Genomic DNA, 13,643 nt, shown 5'->3' with positions numbered 1-13,643 from the left:
GGTTGCTGCATCAGAGGAGCAGGCCCAGCAGTGGCCTCTATTGGCTGAAATGAGAAATAATAATAATAACTACATAACATAATTTAACTATTACCGATATTATCACCCCACATAGCAAACCTTGTAATGGGATGGGAAGTTTCATGGTTATCACTATCATAAACATCATCATCATATTCATCATCATCATCATCATTATAATCAACACCATCATCATAATCATCATCATCATCATCACCATAACCATCATCACCACCATCGACATCACCACTATCATTATGATGATAATCATCACGGCCATCATCATCATCGCCATAATCATCATCATCACACATCATCACAATCATCATTGCCGTCATCGCCATTATCATGACCATCGTCATCGCCATTATCATCACTATCATCACCACTATCATCATTGCCATAATCATCATCATCCATCATTCAATTGTGGTCAAATACCTGCCTTGTTTTGCATAAAAATAAAAAAAAATCACCACCCTCATCATCACTCATCACCACAATCATCATTGCCATAATCATCACCATCATCATCATCACCACTGTCATCATCATTTTCAAAATCAATAAGAAACGTTACCTTTAGCATCAGACGCTGACCCTGGTGTCTGATGACGCAGCCGCTTGACTCCTCGGCTCCGGGTCCAAGGTGGAGCAGCATCAAAGATGAAGGCCCAGCAGCCGCCAGCTGAAACCATAAAAATAACTATGTCAATAAAAAAATCACTGAGCACGCGAACCACCAGGCAAGATGGCCGTCGAATATAAATGATGATTAGGCACTAGGTTGAAATCTTTTTGAAATAGACAATAAATATTGCACATGTAGGTAGGTAGATACCTACTACACATAAAAAATACAACATAGGTACACGTAAAACCGACCGTCTGGTAAAGGTCGCGGGAAGAGCCTGGATGCGGGCAGCGCAGGACCGTTCATTGTCGAAGACCTTGGGGGAGGCCTTTGTCCAGCAGTGGACGTCATTTGGCTGAAACAACAACAACACGTAAAACATATTTTCCCATAAAATCATCATCATCATTATAAGCGTCATCATCATCACTCATCAGCATCATCATCTACAAGGTTTCATCATCATCGTCATCATCAATCATCAGCATCATCATCATCATCATCAGCATCATCATCATAATCATCGTCATCACTCATCAGCATCGTCATCATCATCATCATCATCATCGTAATCATCAATCATGAGCATCATCATCATCATCAGCATCATCATTATCGTCATCACTCATCAGCATCGTCATCATCATCATCACTCATCAACATCATCACTAGATATCCTTATCATCATCATCATGCTGAACATAGGCCTCCCCCAATGATTTCCAAAATGGCCGGTTGGTGGCGGCCTGCATCCAGCGCCTTCCACGCCGCCATCTTGCCATAAAATATTCGATGGAAATGCGCGATCTTATATTCGTAGTACCTACAATCCTACATACAACAAAATGTTCAAGCAACGAAAAAATCGAGTCCTGAAATATCAACGTTTAACCCAACCCAACCCATGTTATAAAATTATAGGTACCTACTCACAAAATTGATCCGAAGAACGCCTCCATTTCAAATCTTGATTAGCCCGAATTCACACACTATAAGTTTTTTCACACTAAACAGTTAGTATTCAAAATAATTGTGTACGTAATTCTCACTATAACGGGATTTCGCAACAAATACTTTTAAAAAGGTAAAACGGTTTTTCCTACCCGATTTTTCGACTCGGTTGCACGTTGCATGAGTCACGGTCGCGAGCAGACTGAGGAGATGCGGCGTCATTTGCTCGGACGATGAATTTTCTTCACTCACCCGCATTTGCACGATATTTTCTTACGTGGTGCAGTCAGTCCGAAAATTATACTACCAGTTCCGGGTCTTTTTTCTATAGTGAGAATTTAGTAAAAATGCAACACGAAAGTTTAAAATATTGTGAACGTACTGGCACAATTAAAAATATTCACGGAAAATCCTTCCGTTGCAAAACTCACGCACCGACTGACATTCTGACAGTTCGTAAATCAAAAATGCAACTTTTCTATTCGAAACTACCACCCGCTACAGAAAATTGTAAAATGGAACGCTCGGATTCCTTTTTCAAAAACAACCGTCCGATGGAATTTCTATTCCATTTTCAAAATGCGTTTAAAATCTATGGTGGAATGTTTTCGACTATTTTTTTTAATTTTTAATTATGCGAACTAAGTATCGATATAAATTTACAGGAGGACGCCATAATGAAATCTGGGTTACCACCTAGTAAAATCTCATAACTTTACAAGTTATTACATAAAAATAACGAGACGTAGCTAATCACGTAATTTTGAGATTTTTTTCATGACAGTGAAACATTTACGGCCGAATACTGAAACGCCATTTAAATATTTGAAGGCTTCTCAAATAGTTAAGCAGCTCCTAAACTTACATTTCGCATACTCAAAACAATATCTGAGCAGTTCTCAATTTATAAGCACCTCTCAAATTAAGTTGCACTCAAACGCCACTCGAATGAATTTTCGCATACTGAAATGCCATTTAACGCTAAGCATTACTCAAACAACTGTCAAATCGTCTTGAGCAGCCGTTAAATTTGAGAGTGCTTGCGCGGTATCTTAAATCCTATTCTTATACCTAAATCGACCTAAATAGTGGTAAATAATGTCTGTGTCATCGTTATCATTTCTTTCGAGCCTCGAGGAGATACCTAGATCTAATCGCAGGAACGCAATAAAGCTGAACGCTATTGAAAAATATTATTATAATGACATGCAATTCCGAGCGAGGTTCCGCGTCTCAAAAGAAACGGTGTTGTTTCTGGATTCATAATTTGGAAGCTCTTTGAAACCCCTCACCAAACGCCATACAACCAGTGGACCAAATACTTATTATAACCCTACGGTTCTACGCAACGGGAAGTTATGAACGTGTACTAGGTGATATCTTCCACATCGAACAGCCAAACTGTGCATCGTATAGTGACCAGCGTGCCGCGCGAGCAAATTCGCCCAGTCTGGACGCACCATTACATAAACATGCCTATTTCTGAGGAATATGGGGACATCGCAAATGGATTTAAGCTATAGCAGCATCAGCAGCATTTCCAAGAGAGTTGTTGATTTGTCTTGTCAATTTGATGCTCTGTCAACAATGATAAATGTCAATTGTGGTTACGTTTCGGTCCACGATCGCCACTTAATAGATTTCAACAATAAAAAGTATCACCTTTAAAATTATTTTTTTAATTAAATAAAAATGCAAGCATTAATTTTTTTATATGATAAAACGAGATTTATATATAATAGAAACTAAAAATAAACTGTTCTATGTTAAGTTGATTGAGTATATTTCCATAAAAGACAATACATAACCAAACGATGCTGCGTGTAATGGATAAAAAACGTAAAGTTATCATTTGTGTAAATGAAAACATACTTTTTTTGGTAAATGTTGCCAGTAGGTAAACATTTGAGAGCTGCTTAGCTGATCACGGCTTCAAATCCTTTGAGTGGCGTTTGAGAATACCATTTAAAATTGAAGGATACTTAAATTTAGGAGCCCGTCAGCTGAGTGACAGATTTGAGTAGTGTTTCAGTATTCGGCCGTTAGGTTGTTATATTTTTACAAGCTTTATTAGGATTTGTGTTTAGCTGAATATTTATAATCTATGCTTAAACAATAAAGAGGAAATAAACGAGAAACTACTGCATCGATTTGAAAAATTCTTTCACCAATAAAATCCAATTTTTTGTGATTAGAATAGAAAATTTTATGTAAATTGATGATTTTTGTTTTTCGTCCAACACCCATGCGAAGTCGGGACTGGCTGCTAGTATTTACTTAGTAACTTCATTTGCTGGTCTAAGTTTAGTTCTAACATACATTCCGTACTAGCTGTGAAGCTTTGTAAAGAAAATAAGTAAACACAAAAAAATATAAATATTCATGTCTGCGTCAAAATGATAGAGCGGTCTTCTGCATAAATCTTAAAAGCTTTAATTGAGAAACATGACTTATTCGGTTTGCTATCACTATCCCCTTTTACAAATTACCTCTCTAACACTGCTTGATATTATTTTTTAACTTTAATTGAAATTAAAAACACCAAAAATTCACGCAGCATAAAATCAAGTAAAATTTCCACGCACCTAATTATCCCTGTTGCTTCGAACTATACTAACTTGTTCTATTGGCTGTATGGCATAATGTCTTTGCTTTAACCTGAAAAGAAACTAATCAAACAAAAAAACATACTTGTTTGAATTTTGAATTTAGCTTTTTAAAATATCTAATCTGTGCCAGATTTAGACCTGTCACAAAATAGTGTACCGCGTAGTACAAAATTTGCGCGAAGTAATTTTGCGTCTTGTGTAATTATTTTATATTTTTAGTACAAATAGTATTTTAATCGAAAATCAGCTATTATAAACTGCTGGCAGCTTCACAGATGGACAATACTTAGAGCAAGTATAGATTCTTGGTGTAAAATAGAAGACTTAATTGAACTGTGTTTGGTGAAAGTGAACAGTGATCGATGAATGGTGCTGTGTGGAGAGATGCTGACAAAAGCTGTGTTGTTTTATGTGAGTTTTTTTTGGTATTTGATTTGCAAATTCGTAGATATTTGTTATATACAGGTAAAGCTACGCAATTCGCTCTGGTGTTCTTGGACTCTCACAGTATCGCAATAGTTTATAGGATTATAGTAATTTTTATAAAGCTGGCCATTGAAAAAAATCGGAAAAATATTGTAATAGGTTTCTAACACTCGTCGTTTACTTTTTTAACTTGATTAAGGGTTTGTTCCCACTGAGACATCCCGTTTTTTGCAGGATCCAGTTTAGTAGTTTATTGTATTTCTAATTCGAAATTCAAACAAACATAAACGTGTGTTCACGCGACTTTCTAGTTAGGAGTCCTGCAATACTGGATCCCGCAAAACTGGATAGCCGTGGTAACCAGCCCTTATACTCGTAGTTAGGTACCGCTATCTTGTGAAGAGTTCCATAAGATTAAAATATTTCTCGTAAATCTAGCAATGACAAAGGGGAAAAATCTGGAAAAATACTAAAATAATGAGTGTAACTTTTCGGTTATTTTTGTTGACTCGACTAGAAACTCTAACTAGAAGTACTACCTACACAGAATCATAACAAACCAACCAGCACTGCGCACCTTTCTTCATAATTCCAACAATTACACAACACTCGAGCAGCCGGGGTTGCCAGTTGTGTAAAATTACCACACCTTGAAGGGAGTCGTCGCCCCGGGCGAAACGCAGCCAATTTGAGGCCTGCAAATTGGCAACTCTGGTTAATTAACGTTTACTGTGTCAGTTAGTGGTGGGGCCACTAGACTAGCTAGAGTTAAGGTTAAAGTTTCTGAAATATTTAGCGACTTGTAAGTATATTTTGCTTATGAAACCTTTACGGAATTATAAAAAACCTACGTTCTGAAATAGCCTATATGTTATTCTGATGTGTAAACAATAGGTACCTACTGTAAAATATGATCAAAATCCGTTCAGTACTTTTTGCCTGAAAGAGTAACAAATATCGTGTTAACATCCAAAGAAATTGTAAGGTTCTGAAATGCCTGCTCTATAGTTTTTTAAGTATTTTAAAAGTTTTTTCCTGTGGTAAAAATTAACTCTTGAATTTAGTTGTTAAAAACGATCTAAAAGTGAAAGCTGGCTTTACAATTGAACATTTCGACGGGTTCATCAGGTATCATAGTTCTGATGGAAGAGCAGTCGTCTGTCAAGCGAAACGACGTGGGTTCTATTCCCACCTTAAGCAGTTCGATTTTTTTCAAGCTGTTTAATTTAAAAGTACCTACTTCTCGTGGCCCCAAGTCCTACCACTGTAGTAATTGATAGCCGGGACCCGCGAAGACTCTTCGCGACCGCTGTCGCTGCCGACGATCTAGGTAGGTACTTGCATTGAGTAGCAGATACTACCCTGTTATTGAGAAACGATCAAATCACTCACTGATTAGCTAGAAACTAAGAGTAGTAGTTCAAAGTCAAAGCTTTTGTTCAGTACTTAGGCCTTTCCAGGGCGCTTAAGCGCTTATACACAAAGTTATAGGTACCTACGATTTTGAAAAAATAACTCATATCTTACTAACATTCTAGAGCTTAACTAAGTCAGTGCCTGAGGTATGGTAGCGGCATGGGACAGATTACATTTGACATATTATGACGTGACAGAGCATACAAATCTGAAGCATAATCTGAAGTTTCACTGCCGTTTGACGTCTCAAAAACACCTTCCCGTGCCGCTCCCATACCTCAGACTATTAAGTTAAGCGCAAAAACTATTACCTATCTCATAAAAATATCTAAAAGTACTTCTCATGGCCCCAAGTCCCACCACTCGAAGTAATTGATAGCCGGGACCCGCGAAGACTCTTCGCGGCCACTGTCGTTGCCGACGATCTAGGTAGGTACTTGCATTGAGTAGCAGATACTACCCTGTTATTGAGAAACGATGTGAGAACTATAATATGGGCATGTCAATAGTAGGTTTTTATTGCGCTACCGTGTGAGCATAGTAGAAATAGAGTAGGTCTTTGCTATCCTACTATTTAAAAAAAAACTCCTACTTATACTAAAATTACAAAGTTATCAAGCTATTTTGTCAGTCAGAATGTTAGTCTATAGGTGCTAAGATTCTCACATTTTAACAGTTATGTTAGTAGGTACAATGTTAATTTCGAGTTAACAAATTGCTAGTAATATTTACTCGTAATTTTCAGCTCCTTCTCAGAAATCTATCTATCTATGTCAGCCTTTGGGTTCGCCTTCGAACATAGGCCTCCTCTTCAACCCTCCACCGTTTTCTGTCCCTGGCCACACGCATCCAGTTTATTCCAGCCTGCTGCCGGATATCGTCTGTCCATCGTTTAGGCGGTCTTCCCCTGCCGCGGGTGTTGTTGCGGGGTCTCAGAAATACCTCTGTTCTAAATTATGTCATGCATTCAAGATGAATTCCTTGAAAATTTTACAGAGACATTACCGTGAAGCGTACCTAATTTTGTTATTACTTTTGATTGTGATCGTAAAAATAACATAATACTTTCGATGGGGCACTGAAAAAAATATGTTTTTAATTTTTACGCATTGTGCGAAAACCTTCAACAGCTTTCACTAAAAGTCCAACATCTACCCGAAACATGGATGTTCCTATATTTATGGCATAAATGTATACTTTACCCTTACTAACGTGAAATAAAGTGATAGTTCAGATAAGTCAGAAATATTGTATTAAAAATTTAAGCTTCAATTAGATTATTAAATACTTAATTAGCTCATACAAGGCGACATAGCTCTAGCTCTCACAAGCAACTCCGAATATTGATAATTTTCGAGTGAAACAGAAGTAAATACAGGGTGTCTCGTTGACAGACAAATTGCGACCCACCTGCCGAGCGGAGGAAGCGAGCGTGTCATTAGATTAATGAAAAGCCGCGCGACAAACACGATTCGTTCTTAAATTGATGACGGTTGTGTCATCCTTTGTTGACAGTTAAATAGGTATATAGACACTTATCACAGAATACATAATACACTTAGGTATACACGTTGCATAAAAAAAGAAATGTATGTATAGTAGGTGGTACTTTGAACTGGATAGTCCAATCAGATGGGTAATTTTAGTCATCCGGGTAAAATAGGGAACGATAAATTATTGTATTGTACCTAATGCATCATTGCATCGAAATAATATGACTCTATAAAAGTATGTGAAAAAACAGAAATGTACAAAAAGAAATAACTCAAATTTATATCTAATTGAATATAGGGCTCATAGAACAGTGTACAAAAATCTATTTTGTTGAATGCAGAGATGTGGGTAAAGTTCTCCCACGAAAATTCTGCGATTTCGACATAAAATGTGTTTTTTATACACAACGAGGAAGCTCTTGGCCTGTATCACATCTGAAGGTGGAAGCGAGCTTCACCCGGAATCCTCAACCACGGAGGAACTGGCTATCTTACCTCTAACTGTCGGAACACAACAATGCTGTTATACACAACAATGTCATATTGAGTAGTCAGTTATCTAGTCCATTTTCCAAAAAAACATTCAAAGTAATTACCGATGCGCTAAGTACTTCCGTGTAATCCAAAGGTAGTAGAAAAGCACGGCCCGTCCAGTCGGCTCAGTGTAATCGGCTAAAGAGGGGGGCGGGGGGTAATCCGTTAATTGATGCAACGCCAACATCTGTTAACTCACAGTGCTATCAATTCGCTTTTATTGTTGTGCTCTTAGTCCAGTCATTTCGTCCGAAAAAAAGGCAAATAAAAGAAAATGAATTTGCGCTTCTAATTTTTTAATATGTTGTAGGGGATACCTAGAAAAGCTTAACTTGAGATTGTCGACCAAGCTTTCCTAGGAGCTTTCGCCGCCATCTTGGAAAACGCTTAAAATTTGTTTTTCGGCAATAACTCGGCTATCCGATGAGATTCGAAAATTTTTGTAGGACACTTTTTGTAGCTTTCTTTGTGCTCTACAATAACGCCCGAACCATTTTTAGCGTATCATGCATCGTTATCGAGATATCGATCGATAAAGTCAAAAATTTTGGACACAATTTTTGTTTTTTGCTTTTCCATAAATATTTTGCGATTCCATCGCTTCGCAAAATCAATGACAGCGAATAAAGTTAATCACCTCTCACTACTCCCGCCAACCAAAAGCGCTGTGCGTCAACACATTTTCCGGACGTATCTCCAGGTTCAAACCTGGCTCGGATTTTTCAAGGATCCACAAAGATGGGGTTGGCGACAGACCAATCGAGGGCTCGAACCAATCACCAGCACCGCCGAACCCGCTCCGCCTGAACTATTAAAGCTCATTTCCTGTAAATGTAAAGGAAATTGTGAGGCCGCCTGTGGGTGCAGAAAAGCGGGAATCAGTTGCTCCGTTATTTGCATGCACTGCAGTGGGCAAACATGCAGTAACGTCGCCAGAGTCGACATTTTGCTTGACAACGACGACGATGTCTGGAACGATGATGATGACGATGCTCTCATCGAATCAGCATCATTTCCAACGGTTCAACAGACACAACAACTCGAAGAGTTTACGGAGGACGAAGATCTTCAGCCTGGACCATCCAAGCGAAAAAAGACATAAAAAAAGTCCATCGTTCGTGTCTCGAGTGCAGAAAAAAATATTTTTCTTTCCGTTTATTTTGTTTTGTTTATTTTGTATTGTAAAAAAATATTTTTTTTTACTGCACAAACAAATTATTTGTTTAATAAATTACTATTGTGTGATCCTTAATTTGTTGCTCTATGTACTTATTTTTTATCCCATCAATTTCCTGAACAATTTCCCATTCGATTCGACATCCAGACACAACCGAGCGAGCAGCTCGCTCGACGCTGAGCACCGATTCACCGACTTTGCGGCGCGCTGGAGATCGTAATTTTTGTCCAACATAAAAAAATCCAAGAAGGAAATTGTAGGTCTGAATATGCTCTACAAGTTTGAATTCCACAATTTTTCATATTTATTAAGACCCAAAGAAAAAAAAAGAAAAAAACAAAAATTGTGTCCAAAAGTTTTGACTTTATCGATCGATATCTCGATAACGATGCATGATACGCTAAAAATGGTTCGGGCGTTATTGTAGAGCACAAAGAAAGCTACAAAGTGTCCTACAAAAATTTTCGAGTCTCATCGGATAGCCGAGTTATTGCCGAAAAACAAATTTTACCCCTTTTTTCAACATGGCGGCGAAAGCTCCTAGGAAAGCTTGGTCGACAATCTCAAGTTAAGCTTTTCTAGGTATCCCCTACAACATATTAAAAAATTAGAAGCGCAAATTCATTTTCTTTTTTGAATGTACGTAATGACTGGACTATCTAGGCTTTTGTTTTTCTTCGAGAGTAGATAACCGTGCCAAAAACACGATGGCGAAATAAGAAAATATTTTTTTGTACTAGGATGTACCGCGTATGTCAACAACGTAAATTAGGGCTGAGTTGCATCACCTAACTTTAACAGTAACTTTAACGATAACCGGTGTTTTTTTATGGAGTTTGACAGATTTTTGACGTTTGTCAAAGTTAAAATAAGATGGTGCAACCCAGCCTTACTCTTTTATTCTGACCTAGTGCCTTTCAAAATCAAAAATATTTATTCAATTTTGACCGCTAGTGGCACTTATGAATTTGACTACTTTAATTTGGGAAATGTGTGTTTAAAAGAGTAACCGATCCTGAAATTGACAGTCTAATGTTGACAATTCAAAAACAAAATAAAAATGTTTAAGTTTATGTCTATGAAGAAATATAAAAACTATAAAATGACATCTCTATTACATCATGGTCTACTTAATAACAAAATATGAAGATGAATACCTAGTTCCATCCGAGTGAAGACGTGGCGCTACCAATATTTTGGAATGCATGACGCAGTTGCAAAATCTACGTACATAACCTTTGTTTAGTAAGAGAATAACGATATTATTAGACGCGATAAACAACCTTGCTTAAAGCCGTATAATCTGAAACAAGCCAAACATTAGCATACTTCAAAGACAACTAAATAAATCACCGTAGTTTAATTGTTTTCACTAACAAAACATGAGTTTGTGGACCCTGAAGGATTTATAAAGCACTAAGAGATAGCAAAACGCAGTACAAAATGTTTCCCGCCGATATTTTATGTCGAGATCTCAGTTGTTAGTATGGCATCAGATGTTGTTCAAAATCTACTGATCAATTTCCTGCACTTTTCTATGTACTAAAATGAAAGCCGAGAACTTGTAAAATAGGGTTTTTTGTATAAGTATGTAATTCAGGAGGCGCATTAATCTGTTGCTCGATTGAACTATATCAGAGTACTTAAACCTATTTAATGACAGACTCTTAACTCTTAACCTCAGTTTTTACAACCCACTCACATCTCAATAATCACTACCTTAGCATTCTGTTTATTTTATAGCAAATCTCCTAATTAAAATATTTTCATAAATCAAAAAATCGTGCTCTCAAAAACGTTCCTCAATTAATGACATAACATTCCTCTTATTTTGTGCACTTACGAGTACGTACAATCAGCTTCAAATACTTAGTTCGTGACACCCAAAGTTCCCACGTCTTCAGATTGTAGTATTTTTTTATTTGTTGTTTTTTTGACTCCTTAATTAACAAATCAAATAGTTTATTCATTCTATCAAATCGTGGCGCATGCCGTGTCAACAATCCTCAAGTGTAGGAGGACACTTTGCACAGTACGAGATCTTAGCCGTCAGCGCCAGCGATTATGGGCCACGAGAACGAAGCTATTAAAGTTGGCGATTTATCACTCGGTTTTTGCTTTTTGTTGTAATAATTGGAAGTATTTTAATAATAATGAGGATAGTACGAGATAATAAACGCTGTGGCGTCTAATATCGTGGTAATTAAGTACCTACTTAGGAAAGAGATGCGCTATTGCTCTACTTAATTTTTTACTTTCCGCCCGCGGCTTCCCCCGCGTGGAATTTTGTCTGTCATAGAAAAACTTTATCGCGCGCGTCCCTGTTTCAAAAACCGCTATAAAAACTATCCTATGTCCTTTCCCGGGGACTCAAACTATATCTAGGTATGCCAAATTTCATCAAAATCGGTTCAGTGGTTTAGGCGTTAGACAGACAGACAGAGTTACTTTCGTATTTATAATATTGTATAATTTGTATAGTATAGATTCTCTTTCAAATCTTACAAGTACACTGTCTGCCAAAAGCAAAAATATTTTAATTTCGCCATTTCAACTGAAATTATTTCGCAATCTTCTTACATACATCCCAAATAAACTTTATTGACTTGGTCATAACGTTTTGAATGCTGTGCCTGGCCATTTTTGTCAATATCCGTTACCATGGTAACGGCACGGACTGAATACAGGGTGTCCGCTGTAGATGTTTGAATTCTTATGTCCATGAATTTAAAGTTGACTTTTGTTTGTTATGTGTGAAAATATAAGTTGGTTATAGCAATAACAATGTCGAAAGAAGTGGACAATAGCGTAAAACTGTTTGCCTCACTTGAGGGGGGGACTTAAGAGCTATTAGAAATGTCTACGAGTTCCATTCAAGCGTTATGTGTGACTTAGTTCTTTTCTGCTTCCTATAGATATTTGAGGGGCGCTTGCAGACTGGAAGCAAAGCAAAGTAGGTAAATAATATTAAGGAAAAGGAAATGCAGAAATAAAGATGCACGGTTTTTTTTTAATTTTCGTTGTGATATAGAGAATAAATAATTGAAAATTATATTTCGAAAACTTTTCAATTTTATTATGCTTGATTTATTCATGTTCTGTAAAATAACGTTCATTAAATTATTTCTCTTTCAATAATTTATAAAGACATTTAATAAAGTGCTTATACTAAATTGAATTATGAAATTTATTTATTCAAAAGAAAATTTTAAATCTTCACGAAATAAGCAAGTCACATCAACGACCTGATAGATTTTTCTTTTTTAATTAAACACTCGGCCAACTCAAAAAAAAGTTTCGTGAAACTTTCAGCAAATTTTTAATTAAAGTTAATTACAGCGAAGAGGACAGAAATAATTGGCCGATTGTTTTTTAGGGCTTTTTGAGTCGTCGGGAAGTTTTTGGACAAACTTCAGATGAATGTGACAGGAGCGGTCAAGCGTGATAGATGTTTGTCTACAGGGATTTTCCCGCGACTTCTCTTGCGTGTCATGAAAAATTTTGCTCTTAAGCACATAACTTGTGTTCTTTGAACTTGCAAGGGTTTACCTGTTGCTGAACTTTACCAACTATTCTAAAACCCTGATTTTCCAAAATAATAAATATTAAGTCGTTGAATGCCAAAACACTACATAAAATAGAAATTGTATTATTTGTTCGCGGCTCACCGGTGAGCCGCGTGGCGTCCAACAAATTGTATCGGCATTAGGCAACCTGATGCCGATCCCGTGGGACTATTGTCACCTTCTTATTTTATTCCGTAAATATGTCAAGCAAGACTGGTAACATCTTGTTATCATCATAATTTTCGTATAATATCTGTTTAACTGAAACGTCCGCTAAGGAAATCCCGCTCCAGTTTGTGAGGAAATGACAATTCGAGTCACTGCAGTAATAATCCGCTAAGTAATACCAATTGTAGACGACGAAGACTCGAGGTAATGACAATAATTTGTGCACTATTGCGAAGCCAGTAGAAGTCAGCAGTAAAGACCCGTATGATTAAAAAGTAAACGTACAAAACTGAGCCCTGCTTACCTATGCTCGTTTTTTTTTTTTAAATAACCGAATAGTCAAATTTAATTTAGTTGTGCTTCAGCACATTCTATGCTGTAGCTAAATGCTGTTACATTTTCCGAATTTAGACCACGCATTAGCATTTCAAAAATGTAAAAGGTAAAATGTACCCTGTATAGAAATCACTACGAACAATTATTATTGTAAATAAATTGTAAGCATAATCCTACTATTTTTTACATTGTTGGCAGTCAGTCTTTTTTCACATTTTTAAATATTTTGCGTATAAGCAAGCATGTCTTTATTAATGTTCATCTAAACTGTTTAATGTCAAAGTCAAAATACAAGGTCTATGACACCTTCAG

Source organism: Ostrinia nubilalis, chromosome 4 (assembly GCF_963855985.1).
Source record: "Ostrinia nubilalis chromosome 4, ilOstNubi1.1, whole genome shotgun sequence".
NCBI lineage: Eukaryota > Metazoa > Arthropoda > Insecta > Lepidoptera > Crambidae > Ostrinia > Ostrinia nubilalis.
The sequence above is the reverse complement of the archived record's forward strand: the minus strand, read 5'-3'. Positions refer to the sequence as shown.